The sequence below is a fragment of the Zalophus californianus genome, chromosome 12 (genome assembly GCF_009762305.2).
Source record: "Zalophus californianus isolate mZalCal1 chromosome 12, mZalCal1.pri.v2, whole genome shotgun sequence".
Taxonomy (NCBI): Eukaryota; Metazoa; Chordata; class Mammalia; order Carnivora; family Otariidae; genus Zalophus; species Zalophus californianus.
This window is the reverse complement of record NC_045606.1, coordinates 83,974,948-83,999,264: the sequence shown is the minus strand read 5'-3', so window position 1 is coordinate 83,999,264 and position 24,317 is coordinate 83,974,948. Positions and strand designations below refer to the sequence as shown.

At 42.3% G+C, this 24,317-nt stretch overlaps 1 protein-coding gene across 3 annotated transcripts in view; it reads left to right on the top strand.

Moving 5' to 3' along the window:
* Positions 1–24,317, top strand: part of UBE2H (ubiquitin conjugating enzyme E2 H) — a 108,228-nt gene that overhangs the window by 22,431 nt on the left and 61,480 nt on the right. The window contains exon 1 of one of the 3 annotated variants that reach the window (XM_027573204.2): positions 877–895. The exons of the other annotated variants lie outside the window; for them this stretch is intronic. The gene's annotated coding sequence lies outside the window, so the exon portion shown is untranslated. Of the gene's footprint in view, positions 1–876; positions 896–24,317 lie in introns of those variants that run through there. 3 annotated transcript variants of the gene reach the window in all.

Genomic DNA, 24,317 nt, shown 5'->3' with positions numbered 1-24,317 from the left:
CCCCCTCCCCCTGCTCGTGCACGTGCTTTCTCTTTCTCTCTCAAAGAAACACAATCTTTAAAAAAAAATAAGTAGCAGAATTGGAAGACTTTAAAAATTCTCTTTTAAAGATTTATTTTCAGGGGTGCCTGGGTGGCTCAGTCGTTATCTGCCTTTGGCTCAGGTCATGATCCCGGGGTCCTGGGATCGAGCCCCACATCGGGCTCCCTGCTGGGTGGGAAGCCTGCTTCTCCCTCTCCCACTCCCCCTGCTTGTGTTCCTTCTCTAGCTGTGTCTATTTCTGTCAAATAAATAAATAAAACCTTTTTGGAAAAAAAGATGTATTTTCAACAGTGTGCGCACGAGCTGGGGGAGGGGCAGAGGGAGAGGAAGAGAATTCTCAGATTCCCCGCTTGAGCATGGAACCCAATGCAGGGCTCCATCCCATGTCTCTGAGATAATGACCTGAGCCACTCAGGTACCCCTAAAAATTTCTTTTAATTAAAAAAATTCAATATTTACTAATACTGCATTGGAGCTTGAAGAAGTTGTACGTGTACTTTTGGCTTCTGTTATTCTGAACCTGAGTACTGTTAATACTTACTCTGTGTGGTCTTAAGAGGACCTGGGAGATACAGATGCTCATTTGTGTATCTTTAGAGCAATTTCTGTTCTCTTGAAAAGGTCTATTAAAAGATGAGTTATTGGATTCTATTATTAACCTTGTGCCTCTGCTTAATTCTGTATAAAAACAAAAAGGACCAGAACATGGAGATATAAAGATACTATACAAGTAAATACCATAAGCATCCTTAATAATAAATTTAGAAAGAGGGTAGGACCTTGGAAAAAGTACTGAGTCAAGTCTATGAGAGAATGCTTCCTGGAGGAAGATTGACTGTCCTAGAGATAAGAGGTAAATAAACAAGAGGGCACATGTGGGGATGTGAGGTGGTTGGTGGCTTAACTCGATTAGAAGATCAGAGGTTGTAAACTAGTCACTGTAAGTATGTATGTGCGAGAGCTCATTACGTGTGACCAAGATGTGCGTTGCTGTACAAGGAATAAGCTGAGCTTTTTGCCTTTTATGATCTAATAGACACTGGAACCAGTAGAACCACACCTGATACTTTGCTGGAGGTATGATTTCTCATCTTTCAGCTAAAAGAGGATTCTTTGTAAAGAATTTATCCATAGAAATTGAAATCTGATATGGGTTGGCAGGGTTCTACTGGTGTTAATAGAATGCATGGGTTTGTGGCACATTATATGAGAACGATTAAGGTAATATTTGGAAAGGTATATACCTTTTCAGGTGTATACTGCATTAGAATAATAAGATATAGTGGAATGACATAGGTTTTGGATTTGCAGCTGCATTTGGTTTCTTCAACCAAAAAATGAAGAAAATACTACATTATAGGATTGTTGGAAGGATATGAAATAATGTGACTGCATTTAGTACATAGTTGCCTAGTGAATAACTGAGGAATTGTAGTTGGCTGTTAGTACTAAGATCTGAAATAATGTAGCTGATATGTGGAGTTAGCAGGTAAGCAGATAAGGGCAAGATTGAGGTTGTCAAGGACCCAGATTCCTTCTGCTTTCTTCTACCCCGCCATCTTTACTGTCCTAAAAGGGTTGCTCCTACCATCACATTAATGTTATATGCAGGAGGAGGAAGAAAGGGGTGATTAAGACAAACTTAAAATAAGTAGCTAAGACTGCCTCCCCCCACCCCCAGCTTTTAAGGAGCTTTTTGAGTGTCCCTCCCTACAGATGGCACTTATATTCTGGGCCAGAAATGTCAGCTGACCAACCCTAACTGCAAGAGAGGCTGGGAAATGTCACTTTTTTGACTGCCCTTAATAAAATTAGTTTTATTAGTAAGGGGAGGTGTGCCTGACTGACTCAGTTGGAAGAGCATGCGACTCTTCATCTCAGGGTCATGAATTTGAGCCCCATGTTGGGTGTAGAAATTACTAAAAAAAAATGAAAAGGGAAGAATAGATACTGGGTTGGGTAACCAGCAGTATTTGCCACAATGAATGTTTTTTTTTCTTTCATTTACATATTTGGGGGTATTATCATTCAGGCTTGGCTTCCCATGCCTTGAATTTTGGTTTATAAATCTTATTTATTTTTTATTTTTAACAATTTTATTTATTTGACAGAGAGAGACACAGTGAGAGAGGGAACACAAGCAGGGGGACTGGGAGAGGGAGAAGCAGGCTTCCCGCTGAGCAGGGAGCCCAATGTGGGGCTCGATCCCAGGACCCTGGGATCATGACCTGAGTTGAAGGCAGACACTTAGACTGAGCCACCCAGGCAACCCTATAAATTTTATTTCTTGCCTTTATCCCATGTCTTCTAGATTCTGCTTTGCTGGAGGACTGGGTTTTACCTGATAAAATTATTTATTCGGGGGCATTAAGGGAGAAGACAAACCATTACCTTGTCTCTTTTCACTTTAGTTTATCTTCAAACTTTTAACTCAGGACCTAATTTGGAAGGTTGGGAGAGGAGGGGCAGCATGTCAGTATGAAAGAAGACTGCCTGGCAGACCATCCAGTGTTCTTGCCCTTAACTCTGCCGCTCAGTGCTGTGAGACCTTGTGCCTTTCACTTCCTTCTTGGTTATCCCTTTCCTTACATATCGAATAAGGAGGTGGCTTAAATGATCCTAAGTCTTTGCAACTTGAATACTATGATTTTTATCTGCGGACAATTTGCATATAACTCTTAACTGTGTATGTATATGTATGTAAAATGTGAAAGATCTTCAAAGCCATGTGTGTACCTGGCATTGTCTTCTAGGGAATAGAGAATTGAAAATAGCTTTATGACAAATTTTTTTTTTAATTTTATTATGTTAGTCACCGTATATTACATCATTAGTTTTTGATGTAGTGTTCCATGATTCATTGTTTGCGTCTAACACCCAGTGCTCCATTCAATATGTGCCCTCCTTAATACCCATCACCAGGCTAGCCCATCCCCCCCTCCCCCTCCCCTCTTAAACCCTCAGTTTGTTTCTCAAAGTCTACAGTCTCTTCATGGTTCGTCTCCCCCTCCGATTCCCCCCTTCATTTTTCCCTTCCTACTATCTTTTTTTTTTTTAACATATATAATGTATTATTTTTGTTTCAGAGGTACAGGTCTTTTTTTTTTTTTAAAGATTTTATTTATTTGACAGAGAGAGACACAGCGAGAGAGGGAACACAAGCAGGGGGAGCGGGAGAGGGAGAAGCAGGCTTCCCGCGGAGCGGGGAGCCCGATGCGGGGCTTGATCCCAGGACCCTGGGATCATGACCTGAGCCAAAGGCAGACGCTTAACGACTGAGCCACCCAGGTGCCCCTGTGATTCATCAGTCTTAACACAATTCACAGCGCTCACCATAGCACATACCCTCCCCAATCACCCAGCCACCCCGTCCTTCCCACCGCCCCCACCACTCCAGCAACCCTCAGTTTGTTTCCTGAGATTAAGTATTCCTCATATCAGTGAGATCATATGATACTTGTCTTTCTCTGATTGACTTATTTCGTTTAGCTTAATACCCTCTAGTTCCATCCGTGTTGTTGCAAATGTCAAGATTTATTTATTTATTTGACAGAGAGAGAGGTAGTGAGAGCAGGAACACAAGCAGTGGGAGCGGGAGAGGGAGAAGCAGGCTTCCTGCTGAGCAGGGAGCCCGATGTGGGGCTCAGTCCCAGGACTCTGGGATCATGACCTGAGCCGAAGGCAGATGCTTAACGACTGAGCCACCCAGGCAACCTGGCAAGATTTTTTTTTTTTTTTTGATGGCTGCATAATATTCCATTGTATATATACATTGTATATCTTTATCAATTCATCTGTTGATGGACTTCTTGGCTCTTTTCATAGTTCGGCTATTGTGGACATTGCTGCTATAAACATTTGGGTGCATGTACCCCTTCAGATCACTACATTTGTATCTTTGGGGTAAATACCCAGTAGTTCAATTGCTGGGTTGTAGGGTAGCTCTATTTTCTTCCGTACTGTTCTCCAGAGTGGCTGCACCAGCTTGCATTCCCACCAACAGTGTAGGAGGGTTCCCCTTTCTCTGCATCCTTGCCAACATCTGTTGTTTCCTGACTTGTTAATTTTAGCCATTCTGTCTGGTGTGAGGTGGTATCTCATTGAGGTTTTGATTTGGATTTCCCTGATGCCAAGTGATGTTGAGTACTTTTTCATGTGTCTGTTGGCCATTTGGATGTCTTCTTTGAAAAGATGTCTGTTCATGTCTTCTGCCCATTTCTTGATTGGATTATTTGTTCTTTGGGGGGTGAGTTTGAAAAGTTCTTTATAGATTTTGGATACTAGCCCTTTATCTGATATGTCATTTGCAGATACCATCTCCCATTCTGTGGGCTGTCTTTTGGTTTTGTTGACTGTTTCCTTTGCTGTGCAAAAGCTTTTTATCTTGATGAAGTCCCAATAGTTCATTTTTGCCTTTGTTTCCCTTGCCTTTGGTGATGTTTCTAGGAAGAAGTTGTTGCCTGTGTTCTCCTCTAGGATTTTGATGGATTCCTGTCTCAAATTTAGGTCTTTCATCCATTTTGAGGCTTTATGACAAATTTTAAATCTTACTTTGAATCTTACTATCTTTGCAGATATGTTTTGTAAAAATAAGTTCTGCAACTTAAGATTTTCTTGGTTTGAATTTTTCCTGAGGCTTTTAGAAGCCCCTGACATCTTTATTTCTGACTTCCTGAGATAAAATTTTGCTTCATGTTTAGAAACCTGTGTTAATGTTAAGTTTGAGAAGGAAAAGCCTCTGTCTTAGGCCAGTAACAGTTGTTGCACTTTCATTTCTAGAAATGGATCCCTGGAGGTCATCTGGGTGCTTCAGTAGGCTAGGTGTCAGACTCTTGGTTTTGGTTCAGGTCATGATGTCAGGCTCCACGCTCAGCCCTTTCCTCTGCCCCTCCCTCTGCTCTGTCTGTCTCTGTCTCTCTCTCAAATAAATCTTTTTTAAAAAATGAAGGGATGGCTGGGTGGCTCAGTTGGTTGGCAGCTGCCTTCGGCTCAGGTCATGATCCCAGGGTCCTGGGATCAAGTCCTGCATTGGGCTCCCTGCTCAGCGGGAAGCCTGCTTCTCCCTCTGCCTGCCACTCCTCCTGCTTGTGCTCTCTCTCTCTGACAAATAAAAAAAATTTTTTTAAGATTTTATTTGAGAGAGAGAATGAGAGAGAGACAGAGCATGACGGGGGGAGGGTCAGAGGGAGAAGCAGACTCCCTGCTGATCAGGGAGCTCAATGTGGGACTCGATCCTGGGACTCCAGGATCATGACCTGAGCCAAAGGCAGTCGCCCAACCAACTGAGCCACCCAGGCACCCATAAATAAAATCTATAAATGAATAAATAAATAAATAAATAAATAAGAAGTATAATTTAAAAAAAAAATGGATCCCTGGAATTATTTGAAGTATTATGAAAGTACAGTTATTAAAACACTATTCAGTGTTTTGTTTTGTTTTAAAAGATTTTATTTATTTGACAGAGACAGTGAGAGAGGGAACACAAGCAGGGGGAGTGGGAGAGGGAGAAGCAGGCCTCCCGCAGAGCAGGGATCCCGATGGCGGGGCTTGATCCCAGGACCCTGGGATCACAACCTGAGCCGAAGGCAGATGCCTAATGACTGAGCCACTCAGGGGCCCCAAAACACTATTCAGTGTTAACTGATCACCTGCTCATCTGAGAATTCAGATGCTTTGTTTATCATGTTTAAGTCAAACTTTGGCTAACTATGAATAAATCGGTTGTTAACCATTATTACAGATGGTGGAATTAAAGCAAGATGTTAACATTCCTTGTCTGGTAATGGGGAGCTGCCAAGTTAAGAATGCCTTCTGATTTTGTCCGGTGGGGCGAGTGTATCTGTTCCTTGTATGTTTTAGTATGTTTTAGGAGAGGGGGACTTGTGGTTCACCCATGTCATGTTTCAGTTTTGTTTTTCATGTAGAGTATGTAATGAGAGGCAGTATGGTTTAGTAAGTTGGACAAGGCCCGTGTTAGAATTCTCTGAAACGGCCCCCCGGGTGGCTCAGTTGGTTGAGCATCCTACATTTAATTTCAACTCAGGTCACGGTCTCAGGGTCCTGAGATGGAGCCCTCCATGGGGCTCCCCACTAAGTGGGGAGTCTGCTTCTTTCCTTCTCCCTCTCCCCCTCCGCCTGCTCTCCCTCTCTCTCAAAATATAAATAAATCCTTAAAAAAAGAAAAAGGAATTCTCTGAAACAATGTAATTTCAAGCTAGTATATTTCTCTTTCATCTTTGTTCCCTGACCTCTGGTATTATGAATAGATTTCAGATTGCTTTCATGTTTTATTTAATTAATTTTTAAGATTTTTAAAAATTTATTTGAGAGTAGAGTGAGCAAGGGAGAACAGGACGGCAGGGAGGGCCAGAGGGAGAGGGAGAAGCACACTCCCCACTGAGCAGGGAGCCTGATGTGGGATGCGATCCCAGGACCTCTGTATGTATGTATGTATTTATATTTATATTTATTTAATTTTAAAGATTTTGAGAGCACGAGTCAGAAAGAGAGAACACGGTGGGGGAGGGGCAGACGGAGAAGCAGACTCCCCGCTGAGCAGGGAGTCCAACGGAGGGCTGGATCCCAGGACCCCAGGATCCCAGGATCATGACCTGCACCAAAGGCACATGGTTAACCAACTGAGCCACCCAGGTGCCCCAGTTACAGATCCTTTTACTGCAGTTTGGTTTATTAGTTAGAAATGCTATGATTCAGGAAATTGGTATCAGTTTTATGATTTTTCTGAATTACTACATAACTTCTAATCACATAAAAAGAGTCTAGTCTAAGCTTGTCCAAGCTACTTTAAATTATGATAATAATGCAGAACCGATTTTAGGTTGGCAGTAATATTTACTGGTTAAAAAGTAGTGGTAGGCCTTTAACTTGGCCATATTATAGATCTTTTTCTTTTTAGCTGCCACATTTTTATGAGTAAAACTACAAAAGCAGAGAAAAGTTCATTTTCTGGAAATTGGTTGATGAGGGTAATTTAGATAGAATTGCATAATGTTGGCATTAAGTTTTTTGTTCAACAGATACTGACTGGAAAATTTTCTTCATAGTTTATGAAAAATTTCAGATACATAAAAGTGGAAAGAATAAAATAAATGAATACTTACCTATCTTCCCACCGTGTAGACTCAATAAATATTTTGCTATATTTGCTTTATCATACATATTTTTAGTTGAGCCTTTTCCAAGTAAGTTGCAAATATCATATTTCTGCGTAAATACTTCAACATACATCTTCAAAGAGTCAGGACTTTTCCTATGTAAGCCCAGTACACTATCACACTAGAGGATATTAATAGTAATTCCACTGGTATCATGTAATTTTTCCATAGAGGAAATATTCAACTGATGAGATTAATTTATCCATTTTCAGTATAAGTAAAGCATATACTTTTACTCTAAACTTTTTTTTTTTAAAGATTTTATTTATTTATTTGAGAGAGAATGAGAGATAGCATGAGAGGGAAGAGGGTCAGAGGGAGAAGCAGACTCCCCACCGAGCAGGGAGCCCGATGTGGGACTCGATCCCGGGACTCCAGGATCATGACCCGAGCCGAAGGCAGTCGCTCAACCAACTGAGCCACCCAGGCGCCCTTACTCTAAACTCTTATCTAAACAGTATTAGAAAGGCAAGGTTATGCTGAAAAGATTGCTTTAAAACTCATGTTATCCTAGTAGGGAAAATATTTTTCATACATTCTGGTAATTTATATAGTACATGTGCATTCTGGTCATTTATAAACTAAGCTTTTAGAGTTTAACTGTTAATAGCTGCCCATTTTATTTAAAGATTTTATTTATTAGATCATGTGCACCTGCTCGGGCAGGCATGCCTGGGGGTGGGGTGGGGAGAGGGGGAGAGAATTTCAAGCAGACTCCCTGCTGAGCGTTGAGCCTGAGAGCCCTCTGGGGCTTGATCTCACAACCCTGAGATCATGACCTGAGCTGAAATCAAAGAGTTGGATGCTTAACCGACTGAGCCACCCCAGTGCCCCAATAGCTTCCCCTTAAAAATAAAAAGGGCAATTTATGTAGATTGTATTTGAAGTGGACCCATATTCATTGAGTTGGTTTTTTTTTTTTTTTTTTAAAGCAAAGTGGAGGCTAGAGTAGCTTTTGTTGTATATGTATAAATTTTGCACAAACTGAAGGGTAGGGTGCATTTAGTAAAATTTCATTTGTGTGAAACTTTGGAATAGATTCTTCAGATTCACAGAGGTGAGCAGAAGAAACTCTCTTGATTTGAATCCACATTAAAATCTTTTGGAAATAGATTAACCCATTTTTCTGCCCTCAGAAAATGTGGAATGGTGAGTATAATTGGACCCTTAGGATTAAAGACCAGAGACAGTGATGCAGTAAGCCTAACCGAAAAATAGTAGTACACAGAGGGCATGGTGCCCGTGAAGTGAGATTGTGTACTGAGGGCTTAGCACAAGGTCTACACATAAGCACTCAAATGCTAACTCAAGAAAAAAGAAAATAATGTGGAATACATATGGATTTAGAACTATAGACACCAGGACATTTTCATGGTTGAGTTTTATTTATTTATTTTGGATGTGTTCTAGTTATTTGCTCATTTAAAAATATTTTTTAAATGATGAAATAATATTGAGCACACACAACCAATATGATGTGGAAATAAGATGAGGATGATAGAAGAGGATGCATCATTCACTTTTGTCAGATCATAACATTTTGCCATATCTGAAGAGATAAGACCTGTAGTTACATTGATGCCCCCTGTGTAGTCCTCTCTGATTCCACTCCCTCCCTCTCTTCATGAAATAATAGTAGCCACTTTCTGGGATTCTCTTTCTGGTCTTTTTTTTTTTTTTTAACTTTATATGTGTGTATCCATAAGTAACATGTATCATTGTTTTGCATGTTTAAATACATGGTATCCTACACTTTAGGTCAGTATTACTTCTGAGATTTATCGATACTGACAGAAGTAGCTCTACTTCATTTATACAAGTTACATGCTGTACCATATTTTACTTACTCATCTTGTTAATGTACATTTAGGTTACTTCCAGTTTTTCACCATTATATATAGTACCATAAAGAACATTTATGTCATTTTGAGCACATGTGTGTTTCTGTAGGGCAGTGTTTTTCAGGCTTCTTTGTTCATTAGACACCATAAGAAATGTATTTTACATTGAGACCCAGCGCACACACACGTGTGTGTGTGTGTGTGCGTGCATAATGGAAACTATAGTTTCATAAAAATAAAATAATTAGCTGAAAAAATTAGCCATAAAATGTGAGCATAAAATACCTCATCCTTGAGGTATATATGTATCCTCTCATTTTTTTTTTTTTTTTTTTTTTTTTTTTTTAAAGATTTTATTTATTTATTTGAGAGAGAATGAGAGATGAGAGCACGAGAGGGAAGAGGGTCAGAGGGAGAAGCAGACTCCCCGCTAAGCAGGGAGCCCGATGCGGGACTCGATCCCGGGACTCCAGGATCATGACCTGAGCCGAAGGCAGTCGCTTAACCAACTGAGCCACCCAGGCGCCCATGTATCCTCTCATTTTAAAAAAAGTGCTAATTGGGGCCCACATTTGACAAATAATGACCTCATGTGGATACCCTAGAGCAGAATTGCTAGTCTTAATGGTGCACATCTTCAGCTTTGCTAGAGATAAAAAAATTACTCTTTAAAGTGGTTATACCAAACAACTTGGGTTTTGTTGAGACCTCCTGTTTGTTCATATCTACACCAACACTTACTTGTCTAGCTTTCTAATAATTTGCTAATCTGATGGATGTGAAATGGTACCCCAACGTTTTTTCATTCTATTTTGAGTGCCTTTTCTCTGTCAGACCCTGGCAAATGAGGGAAGTTGCTACCAAGAAAAGTAAGACATGGCTCATGTATTCTAGGACAGAGAGGTGAACTTCGTCAGCCTATGAGTGGCAGAGGGACACAGAAGAGGGAGTAATGTGCAGCCCACTTGGAAACGTGGCTCTTGTGAGAGATCAAAGTTGACCTTGGTCCTGAAAGATGAGTCGGCATTTTCAGACAGCACACAAAGTTGAAGGACATTCCAGGTGGAGAGGAGGGAACTAGGCAAAGGCATAGAGCTGTAAAACCACATCATTCAAAGAACTTACTGAGTATTACTGAATGTATCGGAGTCCCTGGATTGGGAAGGCTGGGGGAGAAGCAGACGAGAGTCTGCAGATGTGTGGGCAGGCTGAGGGAAGTTTGTTCTGCATGCACTGAGAGTCATTGGTGAAGGTTTTAAGCAGGGTATTAACAGGAATTTTTTTTTTTTTTTTAGTCTAGAAATGGATTTTGGTATTTTAAAGATTATGTTCAGTCAAGTTTTTGTTTTAATTTCAGTTTCAAATTCATTAGTTTGTCTCTTATTTATTATTGCCCTTTTGAAACAAGTAGATAATAGAAATTGCTGTTTTTCTTTTGAACTGGAGTTGGTCATTTGTTTTCCAAAGCAGAAATAATTGTAGCCTAGCATGTGATGCATTTGCTCTCATCTGTAATCCTTGATTTGAGGTGGGACAGCAGATGGTCTTCTTGGTATTTTCTATCATCAAATTGAGATAGGTGTGTGTAGGTTTGGTAATTTTTTTTTTTTAAAGATTTTATTTAATTTATTTGACACACAGAGAGAGCGAGAGAGAGAGAGGGAGAGAGCACAAGCAGGGGGAGCGGCAGGCAGAGGGAGAAGCAGCCTTCCTGCATGAGCAGGGAGCCCGATGTGGGGCTTGATCCCAGGACCCTGGGATCATGACCTGAGCTGAAGGCAGTGGTCTAACCAACTGAGCCACCCAGGCGCCCCGGTTTGGTAATTTTTAAAAGAAATTTATTCATATGAGACACAGATAGAGAGCGTGAGTAGGCATCGAGGCAGAGGGAGAGGGAGAAGCAGGCTTCCCGCTGAGCCAGGAGCCCGATGTGGGGCTCCATCCCAGGACCCTGGGATCACGACCTGAGCTGAAGGCAGACGCTTAACCATCTGAGCCACCCAGGTGCTCTAGGTTTGGTAATTTTAAGAATTTCGTTTTTTGGACATCTTTCATGAGGGTATTTTTGATCTTTGCATCTCTTGGTACATCATAGCAAATAAATATAGTTGTAAGAAATTCCTGTAGAAAGCTCGAGTGCCTGTTGTTTATCAACTGTGTGTGTGTGTATAGGTGATATGAGTCGTCTCTTTGGAGTCCTTGCCGCTTTTGGCATGCCTGAGCTGCCAGTCCTTTCTTTCTTTCTTAAAGTAATCTCTGTGCCCAATGTGGGGCTTGAACTCACCACCCTGAGATCAAGGGTTGCATGGTCTACCAACTGAGCCAGCCAGGCGTCCTTCTGCCAGTCCTTTTTTTTTTTCTTTTAAGAGAATACTTTGTTTCTGTTACCAGACCCATGTAGATAAGACCTTACATATTTAATACAGTGCATTACCCCTGTACACACGGAAAAAATTATGTTTAACATTTTTAGACCAATAAGGCTGTTAATTTCTGTACAATGCCAACCCAACACAGTACAACTGGGATACTTTGTCCAAAGTTGACAGCACAGCTAAAGTTTCCAAAAATTCAAATTATTCTCATATATATATGTGTGTGTATATATATATAAATTTATTTATTTATATGAAAAGACCAATAGCAGTATGTTATGCATCAGTAGCAGCAACAGCTTTTCCAGGTTCTGCAGTCATCTGAACAAAATATTATAGAGTGCCAGTCCTTTTTAATAGGAGCATTTGTCTTGCTTTAAGGCATGAAAGTTGAGGCCTGCCAGCACCTAACGTAAGAGAAGCTTTTTTTTTTTTTTTTAAGATTTTATTTATTAGAGAGAGACAGCCAGCGAGGGAACACAAGCAGGGGGAGCGGGAGAGGGAGAAGCAGGCTTCCTGTGGAACAGGGAGCCCGGTGGCGGGGCTTGATCCCAGGACCCCGGGATCATGACCTGAGCCAAAACCAGATGCTTAACTGACTGAGCCACCCAGGCGCCCAATGTTATTTTTAATTTAGGAGAATCACATGCAGGTAGATTTTAAGAACTCTAGATTCTAAACCTTACCATTCAAAGTTGTAGTTGTCTTTCCTAGTTACTTGATGCTTTTAAAAATACCCACATCCCGGGGCGGCTGGGTGGCTCAGTGACAGAGCGTGCGCACGAGCAGGGGGAGCAGCAGGCAGAGGGAGAAGTAGACCTCCTGCTGAGCAGGGACCACCCCCCCACCCCCACCCCCTGTCAACTGGGGGCTCGATCCCAGGACTCTGGGATCATGACCTGAGCCAAAGGCAGATGCTTAACCAACTGAGCCACCCAGGTGTCCCCTAAATAAAGAAATCTTAAAAAAAAAAAATACCCACGTCCCTCCATGATAATCTCTAAAAGGCTTTTCATTAGTTTAGGACTTAATCCAGGGAGAACACTTTCTGAGAACACCATGCCTGGGATTAAGAGAATTGGACAAATTTGTATTTCCCAATATTTCTGCCTGTGGCCTTTCCTCTCAGAATTCTTCCTCCTCCCCAGTGTTGGTTCTCTCAGCCTTGTCTTCTGTCAGCCACCCAGCCTCCAACACACATACAGTTCAGCAGTAGGGGAAGGAATTAGGGCTATGAAGGGTCTGTCCTCAGGGTAGGGGCTGGAACTGTTGTATTTACTTCCTGCTTTTAACAAATGTAATACATGTTAACAACTTGGCAGCAGAAGTGGGCTGGATCAGGTAGATACAAGGTGACCATTCTAAAATAAACAAAGTGAAACAGCATAATCTTGAATTTGTGGGCAATGTGTGGGACTGAGCAAATGAGACTTGTGCTGGTGGTTTGGCCATTAGCTGTGAGCGTGCTAGCAGTGTACTAGACAAGTGGACAGGATGTTCTCTCTGTGCACTGTATAACCTTGAAGCCTTGCGTGTACTTCATTTCCCCAGGAATGAAAGCTGAAACAGAAAAGCTCCATTCCTTCCCCTTAGCTTGCAAAACCAAAGTAAGGCTTGCAAATCTGAACCTGGACTGTTGCATGGTGCTGGAGAGGAGAGGATGGTTCTTGTCCTGAATTTGATTTTCGGTGGGGCTTGCTTTCTTTTTTTAGAAAAAAAAAAAATTCTGGGGGTGCCTGGGTGGCTCAGTTGTTGAGCGTCTGTCTGCCTTCGGCTCAGGTGGTGATCTCAGGGTCCTGGGATCGAGCCCCACATCGGGCTTCCTGCTCGGCGGGAAGCCTGCTTCTCCCTCTCCCACTCCCCTGCTTATGTTCCTTTCTTGATGTGTCTCTCTGTCAAATAAATAAATCTTAAAAAAATTGTTAGAACTTCAGAGCATAGATGGTTTTTAAAAAGCGAGAAGCACAGGGCGCCTGGGTGGCTCAGTTGGTTAAGCGACTGCCTTCGGCTCAGGTCATGATCCTGGAGTCCCGGGATCGAGTCCCACATCGGGCTCCCTGCTCAGCAGGGAGTCTGCTTCTCCCTCTGACCCTCTTCCCTCTCGTGCTCTTTATCTCATTCTCTCTCTCTCAAATAAATAAATAAAATCTTTAAAAAAAAAAAATAAAAAAAATAAAAAGCAAGAAGCACAGAACATTAATCACTTGTGATTCTGTAGCAAATGACTGAGAAATTCAAAGCAAATCTGTTACACAGGTCTATATAAGCTAAGCATGTTGGTTTCTGTGGTAGGTAAAGCTAGTTTTTCTTATATCCCCCTTGAACTGGGTATGTTTAATGGCAGAGAACTTCCATGTTAAGCCAGTTATAGTGCCCGTTAAAGTTTGTTTAGAGTCCTGGACTAAATAAATGTGATTATCTGCCTGTAACAAAGAAAAAAAGATGAAGTCATTTGAAGAAAAATTAACAGGTGCAGGAATACAAACTGAAAACATGCATCAGGAAACCTTCTGGGAGTCAGAGGGTTTTAGGAATTTCTTCTGTCATGACATTAATAGTTGAACTTGGTGTGAAAGGCATATTTTACCTGGATGAACTTAGGAGGCTGGCAAAAGACAAGAATTTTTTTTATTATAGATTGTCTTTGCATTGCCTTTGATCTATTTCTAAATCCAGAACTAATGATTGAAAGAAAACTCTGGAACTCAATATTTTTTTTTTTTTAAAGATTTTATTTATTTATTTGAGAGAGAGAATGAGATAGAGAGCATGAGAGGGGAAAGGGTCAGAGGGAGAAGCAGACTCCCTGCTGAGCAGGGAGCCCGATGTGGGACTCGATCCCAGGACTCCAGGATCATGACCTGAGCTGAAGGCAGTCGCTTAACCAACTGAGCCACCCAGGTGCCCCTGGAACTCAATATTTTTATGGCTTTGGAGGTGGTAGGTGAATTTGTGGGCATCATGTGGGACTGAGCAAATGAGGCTCAAAGGTGACTGTATGTTGGGGGTTGGGGAGTTCTTTTGAAAGACAAGCAGACTGGGGTTTGGGTCACTTAGCCTGTTGGCTTGGGCTTTGGCCACAGGTGCAGGCAGGCTGCTTTACAAAGAGTTAAAGTTCTGCTTCTCAGCAGATGCCTTTTCTGTGTTTCTCCCGGTGCTCTGAAAACCATATGTGGGGCCGAATAGTCTTGTTCTGTTTGGAGGTTAAGGGCATTGCCTGCCTGAAAACACCAGTAGTAGTATTTAATATTTATTTTAAAGTTAGATGAAGAAAATTTCCCACCATTTAACAAAATAGAGCCAAGCCACCTTTGTTTTGTCTTGTTTTGTTTTTGGAAATGTGTTTCTACCGCTCCTTTAAAGCTATAAAAGTTAAACTCTTTCATAGCCTCAGGGAAAGATGCTGCTTCCCCTAAAAATTAGTTCTAGGAGGGTTGGAAGTTGAGTTGTCAGTGGTCTATAACTTAAACTGATAATAAGCCTCTTCCAGTGCTTACTGTGTGTGCCAAGCACTGTGCTTTTAGCACTTAAGATACCTTCTCAATCCTCAAAATAACCCCCAGAGGTAGACCCCGTTGTCATTTTTCCTGTTTTATAGATGAGAAACCTGAGGCTTAGGCCCCGGTCTCATGCCAAGTAAGTTGCAGGGCTGGGTGATAAACTTGGGCTTTTTGACTCTGAACCCACTAAAGTACACAATAGTACTGATACTTTGCCAGACCATGTGGAAAGGAGGGTGGTCTCATTTCCCCAAGGGAGAGGTCTCCCAGAAGATAAGTTACTGCCTTAGGCTGGTGTTAAAAGCAGAATTCAAACCTGGGTCAGGTTTGAAGTGAAAGCCTGTGTTCTTTCTACTGAGTGAGTGTATTGTATTACCTCTTAGAGTACATTACTCTAATATCTGATTTACTAAGATCTTTTTATTTCTGGTGCTGGCTGCTCTCAGTTTATAGATAGGGTTGTTTAAAAAGTTCATTTGTGAGGTAGTGGCTTGGAAACCAGAATACACTGTCCGCTGGCAACGGGTGCTTGTACCTGGTGGTGCTTCTGGGGCCAGAGCCCACTGGTACATGATGCTTCCCCTTCTTGTGCCTGTGATAGCAAAGCCAGTTCTAAGGACCTACTCTTGAGTTCTGAGGAGCAAGAGAAGCAGGTATGTGTTCCTAGTTGTTTCCAGATTCCATGTGTCTTTGCGGATGTTCTTTCCCTTGGTGCAAGTAACAACCAATAAAGTATGGGGTTGAGGGTGAGCACAGAGCCTCTGAGGTCAGATTTGGTTCTGACTGTGGCTGGACGAGCTATCGGTTCTCCCATTTACTCTCTACCAGATGATGTGAGATAAAGCTCTTAACTTCTCGAAGGCTGTTTCCTCATCTGTACAATGTGTGGGTGCCCTTTTTGTAGGGCTTAAATAAGACAAATGGGTATTAGGTGCTCAGCATAGTTATCTGGATGTGGTAGGTGTTCAAGAAATGATGGCAGTGATTTAAAGTGCTTTATGGTCCATCTCTTCTCCAAGTCTTTGTAGAGGTGAATGCTTATTGGAGTAGACTGTGGTGTAACATTCTGAATTGGATTTAAGGTTAAGATTGGGATTCCCTTTATTTTGTAGTCACATGTGAATCAGTAAATTGCCTTGTAATTTCAATAGTGTGTCTTCAAAGTATATGTTGTAAAATTTTATATACCTGAAAACCTTGACTTAAATTGGAAATACAGTTGGTTGTATTGCACAACACTTTTAAAGAGTTGAACCTAAATTTCGATGAATGACTTTGATATGAATAGTCTTCATGAGCCTTCTAAGTTCTCGCTGCATTTATTTATTGTTTGTTTTTAAAATATTTATTTGAGAGAGCGTGCGCACATGAGTGGAGGGAAGAGGCGGAAAGAGAGAGAGAGAGAGAGGGAGAAGCAGGCTCCCCTGCTGAGCAGGGAGCCCAATGCAGGGCTCCATCCCAGGACCCTGGGATCATGACCTGAGCTGAAGGCAGACGCTTAACGACTGAGCCACCCAGGTGCCCCTTGCTGCATTTAAATATCATGTACTTTTTGTTTCTCAAATGAAGAAACTGAGGTAGGAAGTGGGGATGGGCTTTGCCCAAGGGTTATTGATTAAAGGAGGGGTGGGCCAAAAATACTGTATAAAGGGCCAAATAGTAAATATTTTAGGCTTTGTGGCCATTACGGTCTTTTTTGCGACTACTCAACTCGGCTGTTGCAGCATAGAGGCAGCTATCAATAATCTGTAAATGGATGGGCTTGGCATGGTACAGTAAAACTTGATTTACAAAAACCCACAATGCCATAATTGGTGGACCCATGGACTAAAGAAACATTTCGCTGGAAAGCTTTACCTTGGTCCCACATCTCTCTCTGTTCCTCATGAGGATCACTCAAGACTGACCTCTGGGATCCTTTCCTGAGACACTCAATCCCTCCTGTGCATCCCTGTCACAGTCTTGAATCAGTGAGCAAAACGTCTGAATGCAATGTCCCATCTGTATGTTGATGTAGATTTATTAAAGGTTGGTTTTCCCACAGGCTTCATCCTCAGTCTTCTTTTCAGGTAACATGATTTACCGTAAAATGATTCAGATGTTTACATCTTCAGTTGAGTTGTTTCCCAAACTCTAGATTGGTGTAGCTTCCTGTCTTTCAAACTTCACTCCAGAAATATCCCAACTGATCCCTAAAACTTTAACATGTCTGATGTTGATTTCTATATTATATCCTCCAAAGTCCGACTGTGGTGGGTGGGTGTGTGTGGCGCACGTGCACTCACCCGTTACCCAGGTGGGAAACCTGAATGATCCCTTAACTCCTCCTTCATCCTTTTTATTCTCCCTCCTTGAGATCTTTACTCTCCCCCCTTCTCCACCCCTAGCACTACTGCTTTATTCAGGCCCTTGTGATCTACTGGACTGTTGCAAATCATCTCACAGCTTCAGGGCTCCCTGTGGCTAGTCTCTGTCTCCTTCCAGCCTACCTTTCATTTTGCTGCTAGACTGATCCTGTTTTTAGAATACATCTGATCATGCCACCTCCTGCTTAAAACCCCTTAGTTGCTCTTCAGTGCCTGTAGTTTAAAGCCCAACCTGGGTATAGACGGTGGTCCTTTTCATAGAGAGGGGAGGGGTAGTGCCTCCGATGGTGAAGGTCCAAGATAAGGAGCTGCACCCACCCTGCAGGTGACCAGCCTTCTCAGAGGACAGTGGCTGACTGTTTTGCATGGCCCCCTTTCTTCTTCTGGCTAACTTGCCTTTATTCTTTAGTAGTCACCTCAAGCTTTGCATTTTCCTTAAGAGTCTTCCTGGAACTCCCACGCTTATCTCCATATCTGCCACAGGTGCTTTTCCTCTCTTGTGTGTGCTCCAGTAGCATTCTTAGTTTCCCCCATGAGCAGTTACACTTTATAATCAGCTGTGTCATTGTGGCTTCAGCTCCTTCCCACCCCCCCTTGTCAGGCTGCTCCTTGGAGGGTAGATCCTGTGTCTTTTATACCTTTGTCCTCAGCTCTTAGAACTGTACGTTGTACATGAGCTTGGACATTTTGAAGATTTTATTAATTTATTTGACAGAGACACAGAGAGGGAACACAAAGCAGGGGGAGTGGGAGAGGGAGAAGCAGACTTCCTGATGAGCAGGGAGCCCAATGTGGGGCTCGATCCCAGGACCCTGAGGTCAAAACCTGAGCTGAAGACAGACGCTTAACAACTGAGCCACCCAGGTGCCCCTGAGCTTGGACATTTTGAAGATGGTAAATTAGTAAAGAGATAGGGCCACAGGTATATTTTTCTTTTCCTTTTTGGGGGGTTCTACTTTCTACTCTTCCAGGGGAATTAAAAGCCTAAGGAAAGTGGCAAAAGGAAAAGATCCTTGGGCCAGGGTCTGTGGTGCAAAACGTGCTCAGTGGACAGGCCTGGGGCTTGGAACTGATCCATGTATGCTCTTCATGGCCTGGCAGCTGACTCCCTAAAGCTGCAGCTCTTCATTTGGAATGTTGGTCGGAACTCATGGGGTGCTTCGTCAAAGTGTACATGTCTGATGAATACCTACCGCTCTCCCCACACCCCCAGTTCTCTGTGGGGCAGGGGATGTTAATACCCTGGTGATTCTTACATATTTTTTCTCACATTAACAGTCACTTCTTTCCTGCCCCATCCCCAACATTTTCTTCCTGCTCCTTATATTTCAGAATTCTTCATGATAATTCTTACGTCACCTTATTTCCCTTCTTCAGAGATAGGGGCTTTAGGTGCCGTGAAGTTCACATGATGAAGATGTTGGCATCTCAGTTTAGAACTCTGAATGCAGGGACGCCTGGGTGGCTCAGCCAGTTGGGCCTCTGCCTTCTGCTCAGGTCATGATCTCAGGGTCCTTGGATTGAGCCCTACATCAGGCTCCCTGCTGAGTAGGGAGCCTGCTTCTCCCTCTTCCTCTGCTGCTCCCCTTGCTTGTGCTCCCTCGCTCGCTCTCAAATAAGTAAAATCTTAAAAAAAAGAACCCTGAATGCATTTGCATTTTCTAGTAGAAACTTGGTATAGGTGGGGATTAGCGTCCAAAGTAAAATAGTATACTTCAGATACAGGTGAGTTAAATTGGCTTTTATGCATGAGGAATTAAACTACTTTTGAAACAAAACTTAAGTCTGATAACTGAGTAAGGACTCACGGAATCAGACATGCTGCAGTGATCAGCACACTGTACCTCTTGCTGTACCCGCCTCCTATTCCCTGATTTCATACCTCTGCAGATAGATGCCAAAGAGCTCTAAAAGGCAGCCTTTCTTGGGAGGAACCCCAGGTTGGCTCCTGGAAGGCAGGGTGGAAAATAGGAAGGAGGTGCATGTTTGTATTTCTCTGTAGTTAAGTCACAAAGGTTCCAACAGTTATTTGCTGTCCTATTTAGAAGTATACTTGGCTGGTTTTGAGATTGAGCCTGTGCCGGCAGATAGCTGGAGCCTCTCTCTAAAGAAGAAACCTCTTTATTCTTAACTGATTGCTTAGTAATCTACATAACAAATGAGCTATTTTGCTTCAGAGATGTGAAATAGGCATCTATAAGTGAATAGTTTTTGAAGTTGTTAAGACAAAAGTTCATCTTTTCACAGTAGGGTTTCTCTAGAACATGCTCTTCACTCTATTGAAATGCAACTAGTTTAAATGAGGAAAGCATATTCCAATAATAGGCCCATGCAATTAGTCTTTCGTATAATGGAGTGAATGCTGGAATTTTTTGTGCATTATCATCATCAATTGGTGTTAGTCGCAGGGGAACCACATAATAGCTAGGAAACCTTGATTGAGAGACGCAAACAAAGGTTTCTGTCTTAATTCATAGGCATGCTTTGGTTCTTCAAACTAATAAAATGTTAGGCTCTTAAGCTAATACTTTTTTGGTAAACATCTGCTGAGGATAAAATTAAGAAATGGTGCTTTAGAACTATGTCATTATTTCGAATTAGAAGAAAATGTTGAGGTACTCTGCATTTAGTGCCGTATTCATTCTAGACCTTGTATAGATATGACACGGTGTGCTGGTGAATGTTGAACTGCCCTGGGGGAATTAAGCCTTGATTTGTAGCATTTGCTGATTTCTGAAGTGTAAATACTCCACCACGGCTGGTTTCAGAGTACGGATGTGATGTCACTGAACTTGAAGTTGGGAAGAATGTACAGAGTCAGCTGGCTTCAGCACACTGCCGAATTAACCTCAACTATCAAATACTCAGAATTTTATAGCCTATATATTTTTTACAGCCTGTATTTTTTAATACTTAATCTTATCCCTGTCTTTACCTTCGTTCGTTCGTTCTTTCTTTCTTTAAGATTTTATTTATTTATTTGAGAGAGAGAGAATGAGAGATAGCACGAGAGGGAAGAGGGTCAGAGGGAGAAGCAGACTCCCTGCTGGGCAGGGAGCCTGACGCGGGCCTTGATCCCGGGCCTCAATCCTGGGACTCCAGGATCATGACCTGAGCCGAAGGCAGTCGCCCAACCAACTGAGCCACCCAGGCGCCCTGTTCTTTGTTTTTTTAAATTGGCCTTACTGAGGGGCACCTGGGTGGCTCAGTTGTTTGGCGTCTGCCTTCGGCTCAGGTCATGATCCCAGGGTCCTGGGATCGAGCCCCGCATCGGGCTCCCTGCTTAGCGGGAAGCCTGCTTCCCCCTCTGCTTCTCCCTCTCTACCTGCTTGTGTTCCCTCTCTCGCTGTGTCTCTCTCTGTCGAATAAATAAATAAAATCTTTTATAAAAAAATAAATAAAATAAATCGGCCTTACTGATGTATGATTTATGTGCAGTAAAATTCAGCAATTTCAAGTGTACAGTTTGATGAGTTTTGACATGTGTACCCCCACAATCATTACCTCTTCTGCACACTGTTGCAAGATTAATCTTTCCAAAATCTTGCTTTTCCAGAATCTTCCACCACCCATCTGTGTATAAAACCATCATTGGCTGTCTACTGTCCATAAGATAAAGTACAAAACTTTGTGGCCTGGCTCTCTGTGGTCTAATACAGCCTGCTTCTCTGGCCTTAATTGACTATTGCCTGGCTACATGAATCTCTTATTCCAAAAACATTGATCAGCTGGGTCCTGCATCTGTGCCTCTGCTCATATCTCTGTCCTGCTTGCAGTAGTCCTGTTCCCTCACATTGCTGCTTATCTTGACTGTCTTGCCTTTCTTTAAAAGTCTGGTTCCCACCCCATTTTCTTATGCAATCCAGTCTTTAGTAATGACTCACTCATTTGACTTATCTTACTGCTATTTTTATTTGCTTATTTATTTAAGACAGAGCAAGCATGCACATGAGCAGGGGGAAGGGGCAGAAGCAGGCTCCCCGCTGAGCAGGGAGCATGTCTGGATCCCAGGACCCTGAGATCATGACCTGAGCCAAAGGCAGCTTCTTAACCCACTGAGCCACCTAGGCACCTCCATATCCTACCACTGTTTGGCACCTCACTTTGCAACTTGTATTGAAATCTCAGGTGTTTTGTGGAGTAGTTTGGTCTTTTCCAGCAAAACTGTCAGCTGTATGGTAGGTTAGGAAATGTGTCACAGTTCAGTTTTCAGCCCTTGGCATTGCTATAAATAAATAAATAGTTATTTTTTTTTAAACTTTTTATTTATTTATTCATGAGAGACAGAGAGAAAGAGAGAGAGGCAGAGGGAGAAGCAGGCTCCCAAGGAGCAGGGAGCCCGATGCGGGACTCGATCCCAGGACCCTGGGATCATGACCTGAGCCGAAGGCAGATGCTTAACCATCTGAGCCACCCAGGCGCCCGATAAATAAATAGTTCTTGATGACAAAGTTTTCAACTCAGTAAGTCCAAACCCAGTGACACTGTTGGGGAGATACTACTGTGCCATATCCTAGACCTCTTAGAGGATGAAGGTTTGGCTTGTTCTAGAATATAAGCGTGTAGTTATGTCTCTCAAAACCCATGTTAGTCCTTAAAATACACATTGGAACTTTTATCTCTGCCTTGGAAATTCATCCAGAGGTGGTTGGTTAGCATCATGGACTTTGAACTCTTGGCAAGATTTAAACATTTTAAAAGTAGGTCCCAAAAAAACATTCTTTGTTCCTTTCAACAAACTTTATTTAACTTTTTGAACTACTGGTAAGAAGTCAGGAGGGTGTATCTCATTGATTTCCTTCCTGTCCCAGGAAGCCATATTACAGTTTTCTGAAAGAACTTCTGTGTCTTTTTCAGTAACTTTAAGGAAATTGTTTTTGTTTTAAAACTTGTACTTTCTCTGTTAAAAAAAAATGCAGATGTAGATGTATTGTTGAAATCTGACATTGAATCACCACGTAACAAGTGTTTAGAACAATTCTAGATGCCTGTCTCTGTTTCACAGACTACCCTGCAGGTTCCTCTTCTCTGTCCTTTAAATACTGGGTTTGCTCAGGTTCCACAGTTGGTCTTCATCTCTTGTTAGGTGATACACTTTTCTTGGGTGATTTCATCTATTGCCCTAATAGAAGTGTCTCCAAAATTTAAAAATTCCTTATCTTTTGAGTTCCAGTCTTGGATGGCCAAATGGTTACTGGACATATCCACTAAGCTGTATTAGACTGCAGATTTAACATGTCCTAAATAGCACATCTCTTTTAAGTCTTTGTGTCCCTCTGATTGTTCTTGCTCTCTTTCTGAATGGTATTGCCATCCCCAGATAACTCATTTCTAAAATATTAGAATTATCCTTGGCTCAGCCCTCTTCCTTTACCTTCTGTATCTGTCAGATCCACCTCAAGTGTTTTTCTTAAATCCTAAATATTTTTCTTTGAAATCAGGCTAACCTCTTCCTTTGTTGGGAGAGAGACTCCCCACCTCCAAGTATATAATTGGTGAAATAAGGTCAGACCCCCCTCCCTGGCCTCATATTAACCAAGCTCCTGAGTCTGAAAGGTAAAATTGGAAAGCCTGTATTTTATGTACAGCATGTACCATTGTGCTGTCTCCTTATAGGCGGACATCTCAGGCAGCCCATACCATAACTAGAAGGTTATCTGAGAAGGAATCAGAACAAAAAGAGATGAATTAAATGTTTAATGGCTTGTCATAATCTGATGATGCCATCATCTCGTAATGGAGAGATCCCTCGTGACCAGAAAGCTGTTTTATGAGCAAAGGCTCCTTGTCCCCCGTTCAGTTTCTTCAGTGGCCCCTGCCAACCTTTTTCTCTAACTTTTCCTTCAGTGCTTGCAGGGCTGACCCTTTCTGTTGCTACCTTTTTCTTTACATATATAAATACATTCAGTTTGGCTTCTTCAGATGGCTTGCACACTTTTCTTCTTGGTTATTATGTGCTGATACTGAGTTGAGCTTTGGGGGGGTCATCTTCATGTATTTTATTAGAGATAGGTAGAGCACGAGCAGGGGGGAGGGGGGAGGGAGAAGCGCCACAGGATGCAGGGCTCAATCCCAGGATCCCCCATCATGACCTGAGCCAAAGGCAGCCACACAACCCAACTGAGCCCCGCCAGGTGCCCCCCTCTGGGTAACTCTTATAACACTCACTGATAATTGCTTGTCATTTTCCCACTAGAACTTGAGCTGAGGGTGGGTACTCTCTTATTTCCAGATCCCACTGTCTAATGGAGTGCCTGGCACCCATTCACATTATTAATTTTATTTTTTCACATTATTCATGTAGCAGTATTTGTTGAGCACTCATTGTAATCCAGGCAAAGAACAAGTCAGATAAGGTTCCTGTGCTCTTGGAACTTGAATTTTGTTGGAGGTGAGGGAGGATGTAAAGACAAAATAGTACTTCTGGTAAGACCTACGTAGAAAGAAACGGATGTAGGTAGAGAATAACTGGAGGTCAGTTGGGGTGTGTGCTTCAGGTGATCAGAAAGGTATCTGAGGAAGTGACATTTGAGACACACCGTAAAGGATAAGAGGAATCAAGCTCTCTGTAGAACAGGGAAGTCAGAGCTAGCCAGAAGAAGTAGCCCATTGCAAAGTCCCTGAGGAGGCTGAGAGCTGCTTGTGTTTCAGGAAATGAAAGACCAGCGTGGCTGGAAAGGCAGAGAGGAAGAACATGGTATGAATCTGTCTTTGTAATAGTAACTTGTCTCCCTGGCTGATGTGAGGGTTAAGAGTTAGTCAAAAGGCTTAGAACAGTACTCATCCCATTGAGTGCTAACAGGGGGGGTAGCTGTTAATATTTGTGACTAAAAAGGGTAAGTAGCAATTTAAAAAATTGGAAAGGGACTTCACCAGCATAGAAGTTGGGCAGAATGCCATTTTGGGAACAAGTCATAGGTTAATAATCCCCTCGTTAGTAATTGCTAACATCAATATAATAAGGATCTAAGCAGGGGTGCCTGGGTGGCTCAGTCGGTTAAGCATCCAACTCTTG